The sequence below is a fragment of the Pantherophis guttatus genome, chromosome 1, assembly GCF_059756535.1.
Source record: "Pantherophis guttatus breed Tessera chromosome 1, ASM5975653v1, whole genome shotgun sequence".
Classification (NCBI taxonomy): domain Eukaryota; kingdom Metazoa; phylum Chordata; class Lepidosauria; order Squamata; family Colubridae; genus Pantherophis; species Pantherophis guttatus.
This window is the reverse complement of record NC_142063.1, coordinates 118,112,762-118,133,740: the sequence shown is the minus strand read 5'-3', so window position 1 is coordinate 118,133,740 and position 20,979 is coordinate 118,112,762.

Below are 20,979 nucleotides of genomic sequence, written 5' to 3'. Positions count from 1 at the left end.
CTGGCCCTCCCTCCTTGACCAGTCCATCAGTGTCCCAACAGCATTTCTTTTGGATGTTTTGGGAACGGCTTTGAAGGTTGGTGCCTTTCTGGTGTATAGTTTTGCATTCCATTCTCAGGCTTCATGCTTGATTGGCTGGTTTAGCCCAGATCGACACCTCTGGTTCCTGTCCCCCTGTCATCCCCCTCCCCTTTTTCTGCTCATTGCCATGCCCATTTCTTACTTCCCCAATTATCTCCCCCTCCCTTTCATTTTATGGCAGGATGCCAGCGAAGTGAAGTATGCTGAAGATGGCAGGCCTGACACTACACCTAACTAACTGATCTCTCCCTCCCTCCCTCCCTCTCTCTCTCTGTCCCTCTCGCTTTCTCTCTCACTCTCTCCCTGCACAATATACCACTTAGATTACAATATCTATGTTGCCTTAGCTCAGGCATCAGTCTCAGACTGGACAAGCACAGAAAAGCGCCCTCTTTCTCATTTCCTCTCTCAGCTCTTGATTTCAAGGCGGAAATCACTTGTTCCTCATGTCTTGAAAATGGGGAGTAAGGGAAGTTGGTGAGCAGAACAAACACACTCTTTATGATTTTTTGGGGGGGGCATTTGGGGGAAGCCTGTATGGAAACCTGTTTGCTTGCTAGCAGCATGCCAGAGTCCCCAGAATGGAAATATTCTTTTCTGTAAAAGATTTGTGGCAAAATAAAGCACGCCATACCAATTCTTAGCAGCTGTTCTTGGCACAGCTTTTCTTCCATGCTGTTGAGATGTTAGTGTCATGTATTTGGAACATCTCTATGAAAGATTCCTTTAATCTGATATTTGCTTTGCGATGCGTACACATGTGAATGTGTTTGCATTTATGAATAAACAACACCCTGCCTTTATCCATACAGTAGATAAGCTGAGAAAGAGCAACTGGTGCAGAGGCGCTGGCTGAGATTTATGCCTCAGAGAATAATCAACTCTGGCTTTTTCCAATTATTTATTCTAATGGTCCTAATATCAACATTGCACTTGCACCTGCAAGATAATTCTGTTCCTTTGTCAGCTCTTTTGCAAAGCTCCACTTAACAATCCTTCCAACTCCTGGAGCAATGAAGGGCAGTTCCTTATTCCAATGGCATGGGCAGTACATAGAATAAACCTATAAATGGAATTGCCCAGCTTCTTCCTTTTTGTCAGGCCCTTAAGTGATGGAAGAACTATTTAACTTAGGGGCTGTCATTGACTGATATATGAGAACATGGGGATAGTTTGTTTTAGGAAGATGGCTTTCCGGCTTATCCAGCATTTTAGAAGAGTGTTGCTGACCCAGTGACGAATGATTTGGAGGAGGGTTTTGGGACAGAGACCCATGTTTTCACTCAGCAGAATGAGCAGCGGGAATCTAAAATGTAACAGGTCTGGCTGACTGCACTGCAAATTAGGTAATGCAGTAAACTTTGTAAAAGTAATACAAATGATCATCTCAAAAGGGGGAGCCTGCATAAGTTCATGAAGTCTAAAATATCCTAACTGCACCACTGAAATCAGGCCAAGAATTTGGAGGTTGCTTGTACTGTAGCTGTAAGAGCCCAAGATGAGTGTCAAGGAAGCATTAGGCGGTAGCAAAAGCCAACCCTCATTCTCCCACCACCCCCAGTAGAGCTACTGACAGTGGTGAAATTCAATTTTTTTTTACTATCGGTTCTGTGGGCGTGGCTTGGTGGGCGTGGCAGGGGAAGGATACTGCAAAATCCCCATTCCCACCCCACTCCTGGGGGAAGGATGCTGCAAAATCCCCATTCCCTCCCCACTCCTGGGGTAAGGATACTGCAAAATCTCCATTCCCTCTCCACTCCTGGGGGAAGGATATTGCAAAATCTCCATTCCCACCCCACTCTGGGGCCAGCCAGAGGTGGTATTTGCTGGTTCTCCAAACTACTCAAATTTTCCGCTACCGGTTCTCCAGAACCTGTCAGAACCTGCTGGATTTCACCCCTGGCTACTGAGATAGAATGATGGGTGGATGCTTGTACCAACAAAATAGAAGAGATTTGCACCTTGATTGTAGAATTGTAAACACTCAGGCGATCTTAAAATGAACCACTGTTGTTTTCTTAGATTTATATTTCTGTAGAAAACTCTAATGGTTGGAAAAAAGGAAAAGAGAAGATAAAGATTTCTGGCAGCAAGGTGGATGGTCTGAATAAGGACAACTGTGTGATGGGATTAGTGCAAAGGTGAATTCCCAGGAGACAAGGGATGCAATCCAGAGGAGTAAGAGGCCAGTCAGTCCAGATGTTACATGTGAGAGAAAGAGGTGAAAACAGCCCTTCCCTAACTGTTCACAGAGAATATTGTAGATGCAGATAGTAGAATCCTCAGTATGGAAAGATTTTGTCTATAGATATGAAACAATAAATAACTCAGCTTGGAAGAATCACCTCGTGTTTTTCTTGGTTTTGGATCTGACCAGCAGTGAGTGCCCCATTGAAAGATATAAAAGATCAGATTGAGCACAGATCATCTTGGACTTAATCTATATGGTCACTAAGAATTGACATTGACTATGGGGAGTAAATGGCAGACTAAAACAGCTTTGCTTTTAGTAAAACCAACAATCAAGTGGGAAGTGGTGAAAGAACTGGCTCCCTGAATTCCTCTCCGGAGAAGGAGAGTGCTTGTGATTACCCAGCGGATTCCTTACATATATATTCCCTCTGATGGGACCATAAAGTAGTAGTCCCCAGTGGGTTTTAGAGCTCTGGGAGTTGGGAGAAATAGCTTTGACCAAGCTGCAGTTGGAACCTTTCATAAGGCCACTGGGTTTGCCCACTTCCCTTCTTAATCACTTTTACTTGGAAATGGCTTATAAATTGCTTTTTGGACATTAAGAACCTCCAGAATGACAAGTTTTATTACAGAAGGTGATTTCCCTCCAACCCGCAGTGAAAGATTTATGTAAGTTTAAAAACTGATGGTGCTAAAGAAAACCTTTTTTTATTTGGAAATAAGCAGCGAAAAGTGTGATTGGAATGTTGATTTTGGAAAGTTTTTAAATAGACTAAGGGGCCAGATTGATTGGAAACAAGTCCTTAAAAAAAGTTACAAGAATATTTCTTGTTGTTTGTTTAAAATACTATTTAAATATGTATAAGTTCTGAGTTTTAAGTGTATAAAAATCTCTTCCTGGGAAATGTTCTGGATGAGAGAAAAATGTAATCAGAAGAGACCATGAAAGCTGCTTGAGACTACCAGAATTAAAGATTATAATTATAGGAGAACTCTCACTAATACAGAATGGAGAAAAATATTTTAACTTGGGAAGAATGTACAGATAATTGGCAGCAATATACCCAGCATTTACTATTTAGACTTTTGGATAAAAAATGGGCTTAAAAGAAGAGATTCTTAGCTGAAAATTAGGCTATTTGGATATGGATTTAAAATTGACAGGATATAAGAATGATATTGACAAATATGTTGCAGAAGATCAACAAATGAAGCTGGCTGATTTTCAGTAGTTAACAAGGACACATAAATAATAAACCAGAGGAATGACTTGGACACAAAGATCTTAACTCAGGAAAGTGATTTGGACAATTTTCTTCCTTTGGATTTACACAATAAATAGAATAGAATTCTTTATTGGCCAAGTGTGATTGGACACACAAGGAATTTGTCTTGGTGCATACGCTCTCGGAGTACATAAAAGAAAAAGATGCATTTGTTAAGAATCATAAAGTACAACACTTAATGATAGTCATAGGGAAACAGTCTATATAAATCTTAAGGCTACCAGCAACAAGGTTACAGTCATACAGTCATAAGTGGGAGGAGATGAGTGATAGGAACGATGAGAAGATTAATAGTAGTGCAGGCTTAGTAACTAGTTTGACAGTGTTGAGGGAATTATTTGTTTAGCAGAGTGATGGCGTTCGGGAAAAACCTGTTCTTGTGTCTAGTTGTTCTGGTGTGCAGTGCTCTATAGCGTCGTTTTGACGGTAAGAGTTGAAACAGTTTATGTCCAGGATGTGAGGGGTCTGTAAATATTTTCACAGCCCTCTTTTTGACTCGTGCAGTAGACAGGTCCTCAATGGAAGGCAGGTTGGTAGTAATTGTTTTTTCTGCAGTTCTAATTATCCTCTGAAGTCTTTGTCTGTCTTGTTGGGTTGCAGAACCAAACCAGACAGTTTTAGAGGTGCAGATGACAGGCTCAGTAATTCCTCTGTAGAACTGTATCAACAGCTCCTTGGGCAGTTTGAGCTTTCTGAGTTGGCGCAGAAAGAACATTCTTTGTTGTGCTTTTTTGATGACGTTTTTGATGTTGGGTGTCCATTTTAGGTCGTGAGATATGGTAGAACCTAGAAATTTGAAGGTCTCTACTGTTGATACTGTGTTGTCTAGTATTGTAAGAGGTGGTAGTATGGGAGGGTTTTTCCTAAAGTCCACCACCATTTCTACGGTTTTGAGTGTGTTCAGTTCCAGATTGTTCTGGTCTCACCACGAGGCTAGTTGTTCAACCTCCCGTCTATATGCGGATTCATTATTGTCTCAAATGAGACCGATCACTGTTGTGTCGTCTGTGAACTTCAGTAGTTTAACAGATGGATCGTTTGAGATGCAGTCATTGGTATACAGAGAGAAGAGAAGTGGAGAGAGCACACAGCCTTGTGGGGCCCCTGTGCTAATTGTACAGATATCTGATGTGATTCTGCTTAGATAAGAGATGTATTATACCTTTGAAAGAATCCCTGAGAAAAGCAAAAGAGAGAGGAAATCAGCTTTGGAGACATTACCTAAAAAGAAATAATCAATACCTTTTAAACTAAAACTAAGGTTTTCAAAATGGGCCTATCTATTCCTCTCTTTTCTATGGGTTTTTCTTTGGTAGGACTGAATGAAAAGGTTTTTTAAAAAATATTTATGGATAAGATATGGGAAGAAAATTTTTTTGTTGTATTTTTAGAAAAAGTGATATAATTGTGAGGAGAGCAAGAGAAGATGATAAATTAATTTCTGGCACATATTTTGAAGGGATTAAAGATTGATATTTTCAATTTGGTGATTCTAGTACCTCTTAATGGAATTTTTCTTGATTAAGTTTAAATGAGGAAGTTTTAAAGATTTGTTTACAGATATGAGAATAAAACATGGGAAGATGTGCTTTAGAGAAAGTGATAAGATAGTGAAAATTACAGGAAAGAATTATGAAATTAATTTACTTGTTTAACATTTACGTGTATGTGTGTGTGTGTGTACCGGTATGTATATATTGTATATGTGTATATGTATATATTTCTGTTAGCTCTTAATGGATATTTGCTGATTAAGATTGCAGTATGAAGTTTTAATATTTGCCAATAGATAAAAGATGAGATATGGATGAAGTGAATTTGGTTGAAATATTAGAGGACATGTTAAGCTACTGAAAATGTGCATGCTTGTCTTGATGAAAGGGAAAGTTATTTCTTTCTATATCTTTTTTATTTTTTACATATTTTCCCTTTTTCCCTCTCCCCTTTTCTCTCTTTTTGCACTCTATTTTTTCTTGCTTATATTTGTATTTATATATCTTATATTATATTGTATATCGTATTTATATTTGTATTTATATATCTTGTCGTTTGTATTAATTTTTTTCTTTGTAATTTTAAATTTCAATAAAAATTATTGACTCCTAGAGACTCTTGGTAGTTTATAAAATGTTTTTTAAAAAAAAACATTTAAAACAAAACTAAACAAAAACAGAAAACCAAAAAACGTAGCAGGTTCTTAATCCAAGCAGTTTACAATAATAATAATAAAAAAAGACAATGGGAGGAAGGGAGAAGGAAAGTGTGGATGAAGATAACATGTACAAATAGAATAATGTCATCAAGCATAGAAAACTTGAGTGAAGTTTGAAAGAAGGATTAAAAGGATAAGGTCAACAACTTGGAGAAAGAGAGAGTGGAAAACATTGAATTTAGAACAACAGAACAATGGGGGATGAGGATAAGGATAAGGATGAGAAAAATGATTTGATGCTTGTTCATTTTGCATATGTTTTGTCTGCTTCAGATTGAAAAGTGTATATGGTATTCTACTTTGGAGTTAAGCAAAAAAGATGTATGCATGATGCTAACAGCCAACATAGATCATCCAGATGTTGTTGAACATCAGCTCCTCAGTTAGCATGGTCATCTGAAGGCATCAATATCATTTAGGTAGCATTTTTATGTCTCCCCACTTCAAGAAGTTCCCAATACAAGTGCAATGGAGAGGCTCTTGCTATCAGCTGGGGTCTTAAGTCTATAGCCAGTTTAGTTTCACTGTAAATCCTCTTGCTGAAGAGGGGGTAATAACTCCACTTCTTTCCAGGAAACTAGGTGCCAGATGAGCCCAAGTAGTGTTGTAATAAGGAGAGTGCTCAATAAAACCAGGCCAAGTGAACTCACATAGGTAACAGATGGACTAATTAGAGAGAGTCCTTTGTAGTTTAAGCAACCAGCCAGCTGAAATAAAAGTAAAATGAAAGCCAACTGTGTTTCCCAAAGACCAAGCCAATGCATGCTGCCCAGGAGCCCAAGTACTTCTTGAGCAATGTACAGCCAGCCATAAACATGAGAGAACAGGAAGATCTCAGTGAAGGAAAAAAAAGTTTGTCTACAATAAACATAGATTTGCATGAAAAGTTTCCCTCCTGGTTACAAGAACAAAAACTTTACATCCCTTTTCTGTGCTCACAGGGTTAGAGAATTTCTGAATTTGAACATCAAGCCATTTGCAATGAAGTCACATATATATCAAGCTGCAGAGATGAAAAGGAAAGATATGGGTGGGTTTCCAAGAAAAGTCATAAAATGTTTTCTAGCTAATCCCAGTACTGTGTGATCATGTCAGCATAGTGCTGTCTCCAGATATCAGAAACTAGGAGACCAGCAGTAGAAACAGGAGCCCTAGTGCATCCGGCCCACGGGCCAGATGCGTCATGCGCTGGCCACGCCCACACCCAGTTTAGCGAAGGGGGAAAAAAGTCCCGATACGTCACATGACGCCACTGTGATGACATGAGTTTGACACCCCTGCCCTAGTGGCATCTAGATCTAAACTGCAAAAATCACAATAACCAATAGATGGCAGAAGTGTCTGGTTTTTCTGAAGATGTTTGACTTTGCTGCCATCTAATGGTCACCTTGAATTTTGCCAACCTTTTCTAGGAGCCTTAAATGGATTGTTTTATAAGAAGTTTAATAGGATAAACAGGAAAACTAAGTAAAAGAAGGCCAACCACTTAAAAGTTGACATGGATATAAACTACTTTGGTTTTACATATTTGTGTTGGCCTATTGTAGACCAAAGCCATAGTCAACCTCTTGACGAGTTTGTTTTACAAGTTATGCAGACTCAAGCAGAAGTTCTTGTTTTAAAAATTAGGAGGCTAAAAATCGAGAACTCATCCAAAATCCTCAGAAGAAGGTGGATTTTGAATAGAAGTATTTATTGGTTGGAAAAACGGCTCATTCCTTCATTATCACATCAGAAGTGCTGTCGGCTGGCATTCTGAGATTGAAGTTTCTTTACCTTTTTTTCCTAAATTAAATGACAATTATTATAGCCTCATGATGCCTCCGTACAGAGCCTAAGAAACGATGTTTTGAATTTTAGCCAACCAATCCTCACATCTTAATACTTAATTAATGGCCCACTGGGGGGGAAATGCATTAAATTTAGCAAATGGAAGGAAATTGGAATTATGGGTTATGCGTTCAGGCAATGAGTATCAGTCTTGGGAATTATTTTCATTAACATGACAGAGAAGCGCACATGGAGGTAAAAGACATAAACATTTATTTAAGTGTTGGGGGCACTGTAAAATCTTTTAGATATATGTACCCCAACTTGGGAACTATATAGAGATTCATTCATGACTCATTTGTCATTGATTCTCTCCCTTGGCCAAGTTTTACATGCAAATTCTATCTCCTGTGCTCATTTCCTCCATAAATCTGCTCTGACCTTTTTTCAATTCAGTGTGGTGGTGATCTGTGGTTGGGAAAAACCAAACATTGCTTATTTCATTGCCAATAAGAGTTTTCCTCCAGATGTGTACCGGCTTAATCTCATAGTCAGTTGAGTTACTTTATTTCTGGATAATTAACGTAAAACTGAGGCAAAAATGGTTCTCCTTTTGGATTTCTGTGAGTCTTCAGGGATTGCGGGCCTATCTGTGGGAATTCTTGCATCATCCTTCCTCCTGTTTCCTGATAAGGAAGACTGCATTTACCTTCTATCCTCTTGGATTTAAAGTTGGCATTTTTTTTCTTGGCTTATCAGACACTCCACTTTATGATTCTCATGCTCTGTGCTAGGTGATTATTGACAGGTGATTATTGACATTTTCCTCATTCCTGCCCTGGAAAATTGTAAATCCCAATTTATGCTTCATTAAATAGCCTATGGGCTTCAGCAAGGTACTGTGTTCACCCCTCAGGGAGTGAGGAGCCAAATTACCTATTTTGATGTTTTCTGCGGTTTGCATAGTCTTACCACCTTATTCTCCAACCTTGGATAGCTAGATGCTCCTGGGAGGGTCCCAAGTGGGACAGCCCTTTCTCTAGCTCTATCCAAACAGAAGTATACTTAAGAAGTATACAGCCTCTGCCCTTGGCGGTATGATTTAGCCATAATAACTAGCTGTCATGGATCGTTCGATACAATTGTTAAGCCGTGAAATACTACAAATCATTTTATTCAATCTGAAGATAATTAAAAATATGAATGGGATCCATTCGAGGAGGGGGTAATAATGATTGAGATCCTAAGAATATTCCTCTTCTAAAACTAGCATTTGAACTGGAAGAAAAGTCTTCCTTTCACAGCCAAGATTCTGTGCCAATACACAATTTCTCCCAGTTTGAAAACAAATAGATAAATCTTCCCAAGGCCATGTAAGATGCTGAAGAGATTAATTTCTTTCTCTATACTGGCTAGTCCAGAGTCTGATTAGTCTATGAAATGCATAAGTTACAAACCAGTTGAAAACACAGGGGATTGCAAACAAGTAAAATATGTTATGGTTTAATTCAATATATGAATCCTAAGACTATTTACTTAAAGATGTTGACTTGAGAGAGCTGGGTCTGGCAATATCAGAAACACCAGCCTGAAATCAGACGAGTGTATTCCAATAACAAGAGATAGGTATCGAGCTGTTCTTCTGTCCAAAAATGGCCCATTACACTGAGAAAAGAACTAAATCATGAATTCACTATAAATAAGTCTTGTATGTTATGCTTAGCAGTCACTAGTCTCCTTCCTTAATGGCTTTCCTTGTCTTGCAATGAACCGACCTATTAGAAATTGGTATTCTGTGCATCTTCAAGTTCTAGCATCAACTAAGGGAAGCCTGACACCCTGACATTTCACAAAGTCTGCAAAAGGAGTCTCTGTATGTGCACAACCCAGACACTTTGGTATACAATCTATGTTAAATCCATGGACATTAGGAGATGTAGCCAGTTGCCACAATTCTCTTCCATTTATATACAGTCCTCACTTAGAGACTGCCTCGCACAGCAACTGTTCAGTGATGAAAAAATAATTTGGTGACCAAGCCTTTGCAGGTCTGTAAAGCAAAGCAAAACTGGCATAAGTTCATTAGCGCAGTCGGGTTCACTTAGTGACTGCTCTACTTAATGACCATTGCCAGTCCCAATTGTGGTCACTGAGACAGGACTATCTGTATTGAAAGAAATATAGGAACAGGACAACTCTAACAGTATTCACGGCCAACAGCAGAACAAGTAATAGAATTGACAGTGTTCTTTTAGACTTCCAAGGAGACATTCTTTGAGGTTTGCCTATCAAACAGCTAGGACAATGGCAAAACACTCCATGAAGATAGAAAATAAGCATCCTGGAGTGAAAGGTTCCACCCCCTTGTTCTATCTTTCTATTTGACAGGAGATTTTAGCATCTGGCAGCATTCAGTAACTTGGTTCTCCCACTCTCACCTCTGCATTTGAAGATAACTTAGGCCATTCGGTGTTCTATCACCTTGCATTCTATCCTGATCTTCTCAACTTGTTGCCCTCCAGATATGCTAGCATTTCATCCCTCTCATTTTCCAGGCCAGATGGTTGTATCTGTTGAGCAATATTAGATGAGAAAGGGGAAGAAGATTGCTAGTGAAATCTTGGCAACAGCCAACTAGTGATCTCAGTTGTCTCCTGCCCAGATTGGTTACCCAATGCAAATCCCAACTCCTCCTTTATTGCTCTTCACTACTCAGATCTTGCTAGCAGGGTCTTTAGAGCAATTGCAAACTTGATTGTAACATAAATTCAGAACAAAAACAAATGTGTCTAGGTTTTTTGTGTGTCTGTAATTTGAACTGAAATGGGCTTTTCTTTGGATACTGAATTTCATAGCTTCAGGGTGACTCCAGTTTTTATGAGCTTTTTGCAAAGAATTCTGTACTTTAGACAGAACTTCTTCACAGCCAGTATACCCAATCCTCAGAGACCTTGTTCTTCTGGCAAGGAAATTCTGGGAGTTGAAGTCCACACATCTTAAAGGTTGAGAAATATTGCTTTATAGAATGAATATGGCACATAACACAAGACACACTTGTCCGTGGAAAAATAACCAGATGGAGAAGCTCCAGTCCAGACTTGGTATCAAAGAAATTAATCAAAGCGGGACATGGTAAAACAGTTTGTGGATGACATTTTGCATAGAGGGAACTGAAAGCATGGGATCTGAAGGGAGAAAACCAGAGCAGAGTAAGCAATCTCAGTGGGCCCACGGGACTGGCTTTATGTATGTGTGACAGTCTCTTTCTGCAGCAAGTACAAGCTCAGGCTTAATAAAATAATTCTGCCAGGATTTGGCAACTCCAAAACAGGCAGGCTCACAGGGGAAAGAGTCCGGCTGTTTACATCTGGCTGAAATGTCTCTTTGTGAAGGGCACTTGGCCCTGATTTTAAAGTCTCTGAATCAGAGCAAATCTTCTGTTCCTAAAAACAATCTGTCAAGGTGGCACAATGAGCAAGGGAGGTAGATGTGTGTGCGTTGTTGGGGGAAAGAGAAAAAAGGGAAGAAAAAAAGCAGCCTTTTAACGGGACTGATGGGGTTTTGATTATTTTTCATGTGTTTTGATATGCGTTTAATATGTATTTTTAATATGTTTTTATTTGGATTGAGATTGTATTTCATAATTGTTGGGAGCCGCCCTCAGTCCTATGGAGATAGGGCGGCATACAAATCAAATCAAATTAAATTAAAATTAACATTCATCCTTTGGTCTTCTCCTTTCTACTGCTGTGTCCCTCCCCCCCATCCTTCCATCCCTAAAGCAAACAAGGATGAATGGTTGTACATGTTGGTTAATCTGAGACTCTTAATGGAGACATCAAAGCAGGATCAGTGTTCCGCTTTAACTTGTAACTGTTTAGGCTGGAATAATCAATTCAAACCTTCTTCAAAGCCTGGCTTGATTGGCAAGAGTAGCTTTGGCCAGCTATGAGGTAGGCAGTTTGGATAAACCTCTCAGTCCAGCATCATCCAGACAGTCTTCAAGGCTCTGCATTTTTGCAGTTAGAAGAGACCCTTCTCTTCATTTTTCTCTAAAATAGTACCTGCTAAAATTAAAGCATTCCTTTTAATCTATGCATTTATATTGCTTTGTTTAAAACAAAAACTTATTAGCCACCTGCACTACCCATTGGAATGGAAAGATGAAGTGTACGTTAATCAAATGGTATGCACCAGGGGTGAAATCTAGCAGGTTCTGACAGGTTCTGGAGAACCGGTAGCGGAAATTTTGAGTAGTAATTTTGAGAACCGGCAAATACCACCTCTGGCTGGCCCCAGAGTGGGGTGGGAATGAAGATTTTGCAATATTCTTCCTCCAGGAATGGGGAGGAAATGGGGATTTTGCAGTATCCTTCCCCCAGGAGTGGGGAGGGAATGGGGATTTTGCAATATTCTTCCTCCAGGAATGGGGAGGAAATGGGGATTTTGCAGTATCCTTCCCCCAGGAGTGGGGAGGGAATGGGGATTTTGCAGCATCCTTCCCCCCAGGAGTGGGGTGGGAATGAAGATTTTGCAATATTCTTCCCCCAGGAGTGGGGAGGAAATGGGGATTTTGCAGTATCCTTCCCCCAGGAGTGGGGAGGGAATGGGGATTTTGCAGCATCCTTCCCCTGTCATGCTCACCATGCCACACTCACCAAGCCACGCTCCGCCCACCAAGCCACGCACACAGAACCTGTAGTAAAAAAAGTTGAATTTCACCACTGGTATGCACTGTATATAAATGAACGTCTGCCTGTATTAAAAGGAAGGTCCCACAAATACTTGAAAGAGTGTTTGCATTTGTTACTGGTATTCTCATAACCATTGTAGTTTTGCAGATTTGTCCATTATATTTGTTACATTTCATTGAGCAAACGTCTAGAACCATCTCACTTAGCAGAACAAGCAGGAAGGTCTTGTAAGGCAGTAGGACTGACTTACCACATGATATCTAAAGAAGATGGGAGAGTGCAGAGAGCACAAGAGCATGAAATCAAGATGAGAATTAATTCAGGGCAATAGAAGTGATCTGAGTTCTATAGAGCTGACACTTTAGGCCCTTAATATGACACACTTGCAGTTGTGCACTCTTCTCTGGGTCTCTGATCCAATTCAATTACAGGAAAAAGTAAACAAATGCTACCTCTCTGGCAAACTTTTCAACTTCACCATGACTGAGTAATTTAGGCTGTTATCTTAATTACATGGGAGTGATTCTCACTAAATTTATAGGATATATTTTGAGAAGATACATATATAGCACTATGCGTGTGAAGGGATGATATCCACTATTGACTTCATTTTAGGATGAAAATAAATTAACTATATATTTTTTTATTTTATTTTTTATTTGCTAATCAAATGTATATACTGCAGCTGCCCCTCTCATCCAAAGTGACTTGGGGAGGGCACACGACAGAAGACTAATTTTTACCGTGTTTCCCTGAGAATAAGACCGTGTCTTATATTTTTTTGAAACCTGAAATAAGCACTTGGCCTTATTGCCATGCACTGAAAAGCCCGTTTGGGCTTATTATCAGGGGATATCTTATTTTGTGGGGTATTAGTCTTTTGCAGATGGAGTTTAGGAAAAAATAATTTCTGTATGTTCATGATAAAAGATGTCAAGATTGAGTTTGACATCACAAAGATGTGAGACTGGCAAACACAGGAAATACACACTTGAAAAGATATTTCTTGCTGGTAGGATATTGTATGTCTATTAAAGTACAACACACTTTGTCTCTAAATTAAGTAAAGTGCATGTGCTTTGGGTCTCATTCTCACATTCCCCCTTTTGCTGGATTGTATTGTCTTTGAAGTGGTCCTTCCTTCCTTTTCCACTTTCCCAAAGTCTCTTAGACATTCCATCTTGCCAAATGTTGGAGATGCTTAGCTTCACTAACCCTTCATCCTGTTTCTCCTCGAAGCACTCTTAGCATTGAAAAGTGGGCTAATAGCACTTTTGACTTTACTTTCGATATAAATAAACAGAATTGTGGTGGCAATAAAAGCCATGGTGGTTAGAATACAGTATTGCAGACTAACTCTATTCACTGCCAGGAGTTTGATCCTGACTGGCTCAAGGTTGGCTCAGCCTTCCATCCTTCTGAGCTCAATAAAATGAGGACCCAGATTGTTGGGGGCAATATGCTGACTCTGTAAACCTCTTAGAGAGGGCTGTAAAAGCACTATGAAGCGGTATATAAGTCTAAGTGCTATTGCTACTACTTATCAGCACATATCATTTCCTGAACCAGCTCAGGTTCGAGCCAAGATATTTTGCTGCTCAAGTCAAACATCAAGACGATGCCCCATCCTTATTCACATCTAGGGCAGCCATTGGCACATCTGTATGGATTGCAACCTGCAGGGAAATGCTGATTGGAGTTGAGCATTTTTGGAGGGCTTTAGTTGGGGGAAGGAAGCTTTGACCTTTTCTAACAACAGTGAAGCCACTGTACCAGCTTCATCAGTTTTTGAACCAAAGCTTGCCCAATTTCTATCATATTCTACAGCACCTAAGGGGCTTGGATGGCACACATTGCCCCCCCCCACCCAACACATACACTTTAAGAAAATTAAAATACACTGAGATTTGTCTAGCAAGTCCTATTATTTAGATAAGCTAATACAGTCTTTGATCCTATGAGAATATGATTAATTTCCATATGTTGCCAAGAGTTTAGGGAGGGGGGAGAAAGAGTACAAAGCTAGCTTTGATACTTTGGAGCAAATCATTTTTTTGCAGTCTTGTTTTGCTAAAGCATAAGCTAGGACAACACTTTTTTCTTTCTGCAACTTTTGTTCTCGCTCTAATTACAAACAATGCACTTAAATGCGGCTGTTCTCATTTCAAATGCTGCTTTACCACTCTGGCTTTTCGGATTTTGGAGAAAGCTTTCCATTTCTAGTTTAATACTTCATAAGAGAAAGGCTTGTTAGCTCTGAACCAAGAGCATATTTGCCTTTTCTTGCAAATTAATTCCATGAAAAATTGAAGCAACAGAGATAAATCTTTTGAAAACTTTACATCAGTGGTCCACATGAAACACCAAAGAAGACAACAAACTTAGCAGAAGTGGTTGGGTAGGAAATTGCAATTGAACTCAGTGGGACCTCTGTATAAACAAGTTTAAAGTGTGACTATAAATGCTACCCACACCAGTTCATCACACGCCTATTTCTTCCGATAAGCACTCAAAAGAGACGTGTTCAGGTATCTCCTGACCACCCCTTGCATTCAGTAACTTTTCAGCTGCCCATTTGCTATCTTCAGCTTGCCATTTGCTCCCTATTTCAAGAAATAAGGAAAAGAAAGCTACGCTTAATCAGGTCCAGAGGCAATCCACTTGCAGCCAGAATGCTAAAAAATATTGTGGCACCTTAAAGGCTAACAAAATAATTATGGCAAGAGCTTTCAGCAGCTAAAATCCACTTCATTAAATGCAGGAAATGCTTTCCCAAGCTGCCTGTAACTCAGCATAGAGAAGATAGATAAATGTGGATAAAGATACATTTTCTCCCATCTGCACAATGCTAGCAGTCTATTAGAACTAAATGCAGAGAGATACAGGACTGATAAAAGGAATTACTTCTTTACACAATGCATTTTTAAAAGGTGGAATTCACTATCATCAAATGCAGTGATGGCCTCTAATTTAGACCCCTTTAAAAAGGGCACGAAAAAATGAATGAAGAGGACTGTCAGAATTCCGAATCATAGAAAAGGCAGAATTACTCAGCTCCTATTTTGGTTCTGTATTCTCCCATCAGGATGTATTTGTTCCACTAGGCAATTGTGAATAGCAGAATCAAAGAATGGGGCTGAAGCTCAAGACTGATAGAAACATGTTAATGGAATACCTATTTATTTTGAATGAGTTTTAGTCTCCAGGGCCAGATGAATTGCATCCTAGGCCACTAAAGAAACTTGTTGATGTGCTGTCCAAATGTCTGTCCATTATCTTTAACAACTCCCAGAGAAGGGATGCAATGCCAAATGACTAGAAGATGGCAAATTTTTGAAAAGAAGGAAAGGAGGGTTAAAGTGCCTATAAATCAAGCTGATAGCAATGCCTGGAAAGATGTTAGAACAGATTTTTAAAAACAATATATAATAATTGCCAGAAGGTAACATGGGTTCATCAAATACAAAACCAGTATGACTACTCTTATCCTGTTTTTAAATTAACTTCCTTAGTAGACATATTTCTCGATTTTTAACAAAACATTTGATAAAGTATTCTTGATTCTGATTATTGTATTAGTTATGTAGATTGAGTAGGAAGACAATTAAATGAATACATAGATGGCTTGAAAATTATACTTAGAATGTTCACAAGTGGCCCTTCCTAAGATGAAATGCAAGTGTTAAGGACTTGGATGAAGTAGTGGAGGGAATGATACCAGATCAGGTGGTATCCGATATTTAATTCTTAATGTTGTTTAAAAATATAATACCAGAATAATATTGATAGGTTAGAGAAATGGATTGAAAATACATAACAGAATGAAATTTAATAAACATGCAAACTCTTTCACTTAAGAGAACAAAAATAAAATGTACAGCTATAGTGATGACGTGACATTTACAAAGAAGATTTTGAAGCAGCAGTTACTCCTAACTAAGTATCAGTTAGTATAGTGCTATAGTTGCAAAGCAGACCAATGCAATTTTAGACTGCATCAAAATAGTTTTCCAGAACTTGGAAAGCTAAGGGTTTCATAGATTCTCGATTGGTCGGATCTAAACTCATATATTATATCCAATTTTGGTTGCACATTTTAAGAAGGATTCAGAGAAATTGGAACTTCTTAGAAGGGCAACAAGGGGATCAGAGAACCAGAAACTACTTCCTATGAATTGAGATAGAAGGGAATGGGATTGTTTAAACTTGTGTAGTGTGGAGATATGATAGTGTGTTTCAGACTCCTGAAAGGCTATCACAGAGAAGAAGCCCAATTCCTGTACTTTGCTGTTCCATATTTGTTGTTACTGTGTTTTATTTTATAATATTCAGATTCCATTCCTACTTGTAGGAGCAGTTCCACATTGTAATGAATTGCATAGAGAGGTGCAAGCTTCCCTTGAAGGAGAGGCTAGACACCCATGTGTTGTCAATCAATTTAGGTTCCTGCTCTAAGCAAAAGTTTGGATTTGATGGCTTAATAGCCAATTTCAGTACTATGATTCTCTTTCAAATGCCATCTGCAAGGTGAAAGAGGATTGTCATTCTTCAGGTTAGGAATCTGACTTCCATGTATACAACAGGTTGTCCACAGAACACTAGAGGAGATGGACTTGTGGTTGAGCTATTCTTATGGTAGGATATGCACAGGCTCACCTGAGGGGTTAGCTTGGTTCCTTCCCACAATTGCTTAAAGCAGGGGTGTCAAACTTGCGGCCCGTGGCCCAGATGCATCACAAGCTAGCCACACTCACTACTGTTTTAGCGAAGGGCTAAAAAGTCACAATACGTCACGTGATGACAACATAATGCCACGAGTTTGACACCACTGGCCTAAACAAAAAGTGAGAAATTTTCCTTTCTTCCTAGACAACAAAGGATGAAACACTTTAAATCAGTGTGGGCAAGTATGGCCCCTGTGGACTTCAACTCCCAGAATTTCTGAGCCACCATGGTTGTAAAGGAGCCATAGTTGCAAATCCCTGCAAACCCCTGCTTTAGACTAACCAGGGAATGCCACAAATGCTTTTCAGCTACTGGGCAATAAATGTACAAAAACAATTTGTGCTTGTTTTCCATTTTTCCTGAGGACAAGGTATTGTTGGTAATGCAGTTGCCTGAGTCATCCAATGGTAGGCCCAGTCCTGCTGTGCACTAGATTTCTAGGTCACAAAATCTCATGTCACATACTTCCTTAACCTTCATGTCAGGCAATCTCTGAGGCAAAGAAAAAGGGAATTCTGAAAATAAAAACAGGATTCTTTGCCTCTGCCAGCACAAAGTTTGAGGAAACAGTGAATAGCCCAGCACAACCTGTCAACAGAAAATCTCAGCCTTTTGAAAAGAAAAGGGATAAAAATCACATTGCCGGGGACTTGTATAGATTAAGGCTGTTTTCTGAAGCTCCAGAGTATCTCACCCAATAGTTGCTGAAACTCTTATCACACCAAGACATGAAAAATGCTTTTGGTTGCTGTGCTGCATACTAAAATGCCATTGGCTTCAATGAGATTTCAGTGTTTTTATCCTATGCTGAGCTACAGCCTTTATTATTTGGACTTTTTCCCTTTCATGTATTTCATGACATTTCCAGGCTATCAGTTTTTAGCATGTGAATATATTGGACATTTATTCAAGTCTTGCGCAGAGGCCAGACACCTTTCAGGGCTTCGCTTCTGTTGCAGAGCAACTGCATTTTCTAAACACTAAAACTGACTTTGGTTATCATGGTTATTCAGCAGGGGTGAGTAATAAAACCAGCCAATCAACCAGCTTTTGGCCTTTGCAACATCCTGTGGCAGTGAGTCCCATTAATGAATGGTGCATTGTATGGAGATGCAAATTTTTTATTAGTAATTCAAGTTAAAAAAACAATGGACATGGTTTAACATCTCTGGTTTTCACCATTATTGTCAAATTTAAGCTAATACATAACATACTTCTTTATCTTTGTACAAATTTACATTACTTCTCGCATGTCAAGTATATAAATTAATTCCTCCCAAACAGCTACATCTATACTCAATATAATCATATCTTACATACAGATTTAACATACATTGATATGCCCATTTCTAGACATTCACTACACCTTCATCTTGGCATTCCTCCTCCTGTCCAACGATTCATAAAATTTAGTCCAGATTTCGTAGTACATTGATTCAGTTTGATCCTTGAGCTCCAAGGTAAGTCTGTCCATTTCTGCACAATTGAGGATTTTGATTAGCATTTCTTCTTCCGAGGGGATTTCTTTACTCTTCCATTTTTGGGCAAAGGCTATTCTTGTTGCTGCTAATATATGTAATATTAGGTAGGTTGTGTTCTTGTTATATTTACCCTCTATAATACCTAATAGGAAGAATTCCAGTTTAACCTCTATTTTTAATATTAGAATCTCTTCTAGCCAACACCTTATTTGATGCCAAAATTGTTTGGCCTTTGAGCATTCCCACCACATGTGGTAGAAGGTCCCTGGGATCACCTCACATTTCCAACACATTTACAGAATCTTGACTCTTTGTGAAGAGTCTGGGATACTGGACAAGATATTGCCATGTAATCTTGGATTTGTTCTGTATTTTGAAATGGTTGGGTTTCTCTCTTGTTTCACTTTTATCACATGGAATTTGGTCCTGCCTCCCCAACTTCTTCAAAGATCAGGTGGCAACCTAGGAACATAACTGGCTACATCCAGGAGACTTAAGAGTTTTCGTGCAGGAGAGTGATGTCTACAGCTTTAATTTAAGAACCCCCCCCCCCATGGCCGTATTTGACAACCATCATCCAAATCCCAAATTTCTCTTGTGTTGGTAGGAATGTAGTTATAGAATAAATTAGTAGAAGTGGCTTATCTGGACCTTTTTCAGTTATAGCTCAGGCCTGGGCTCTAGAATAGAATAGAAACAGCATTGGCTGTGGCGGTCAGCACCTTGATGGGGCCAGAGCACACACACACACACACATCAATTAACTGCTCCATGAAGCCACAAGGAGAGGTCATCTATCAGACTGAAGTGCGATATTATCAGTACCTGTCAGGTACTGGATAAACTAAACAAGAAACACAAGTAGATAAAACTAATTCTACTGTATTGACCTTAGCAGAATTGTGCAAGTCTGAAAGTACCTCCTTTAATTACTTGATCCACTGGAGTGGGTCCTTCTTGGGTTTCTTTCTCTGACTGTTAGGCCCTTGGGGGCTCCTGCCTGTCTCGTCTGATTGTTTCCCAGGCAGCATCTCTTCCCCCCATTTCCCAGAATGATTCCCGCATTCCATTACAGTACTGGGACCATGCTACTGATGTCATGGAAGACTTCTTGATATCTGGAGGCTGTACGGAGTCTGGAAACTGGCTGAGAGTGAATTCAAGCAACACAAAGTGCAGATAGTCCTGGACTTACATCCGCAATTGAGCTCAACATTTATGTTGCTAAGTGGGGCAGTTGTTAAGTGAGTTTTGCCCCATTTTGCAACTTGTCTTACCATGGTTGTTAAGTAAATCACTGCAGTTAAGTTAGTTAAACAACACGGTTGTTAAATGAATCTGGCTTCCCCATTGACATGGCTTGTAAGACATTCTCAAAAGAGGATCACATGACTTGGGACACCACAATCGTCATGATTACATGCCAAAATTATGACGATCCAGTTACTGGCATATGTTATCCATCAAGAGAACTTTACCCTCGCACCATGAGCTGCAATGTTTGTCAATAGGTTTCTGGATACAATAAAATGTACTTTTCATCTATGAAGCCTTCTTCTGATTTACATATTGATACCTGCATGTCCACCTTGTCCAACAGGAATTGATTCATCCAATATGTTCATCTTGGTGGGAACCCATTTTTGTAAAACCAGGAATATGCTTTTCTGTCGTATTCCTGGCTTTATAGAACAGTAGAATTTCTTTACTTGTAAACCATATTTATATGGCTGAAAATTTCACAGAATCTGCCTCCAGGCAGCGTATAATAAAACCATAAAATAACAATATTGAAAATAGTCATTAAAACATTGATAGTATTATTAAAAGGATAAGTGATGTTGATTTTTATTATTATTTATTTATATCCTGCCTTTATTATTTGTACAAATAATTTAAGGCAGTGAACATATCCAATATACCTTCTTCCTCCTATTTTGCTCATAACAACCATAAAATAACAATATTGAAAATAGTCATTAAAAACATTGATAGTATTATTAAAAGGATAAGTGATGTTGATTTTTATTATTTATTTATTTATAACCTGCCTTTATTATTTGTACAAATAATTTAAGGCAGTGAACGTATCCAATATACCTTCTTCCTCCTATTTTGCTCATAACAACAATCTTGTGAGGAAGATTGAACTGGGAGAGAGTAGCTGGCCTAAAATCAACCTAGCTAGCTTTCATAGCTAAATCAGGACTAAAACTCATGGTCTCCTGCTTCCTAGCCTGGTGCCTTAACCTCAGGAGATCACTGTTCCCTTGAGACCTGCAAGTCTGTTGACACAACCAGGTTTTGAGGGATTTCTGGAAGGATGGGAAAGAAAGAGCCAATCTCACCTGAAGAGGGCAGGGGATGTTCCATAGAGAAGGTGCCACGGCTTATTCTGTATATTGTTATCTTTTATTTTGGCCAATAATTGCTCTATCAATATGCCTGTATTATTATATTGTTAAAATTATATTAAATTTATATTGGTTTAATTATTACTCCATGGATTTTTAATCTATGCTGCTATTCATATTATG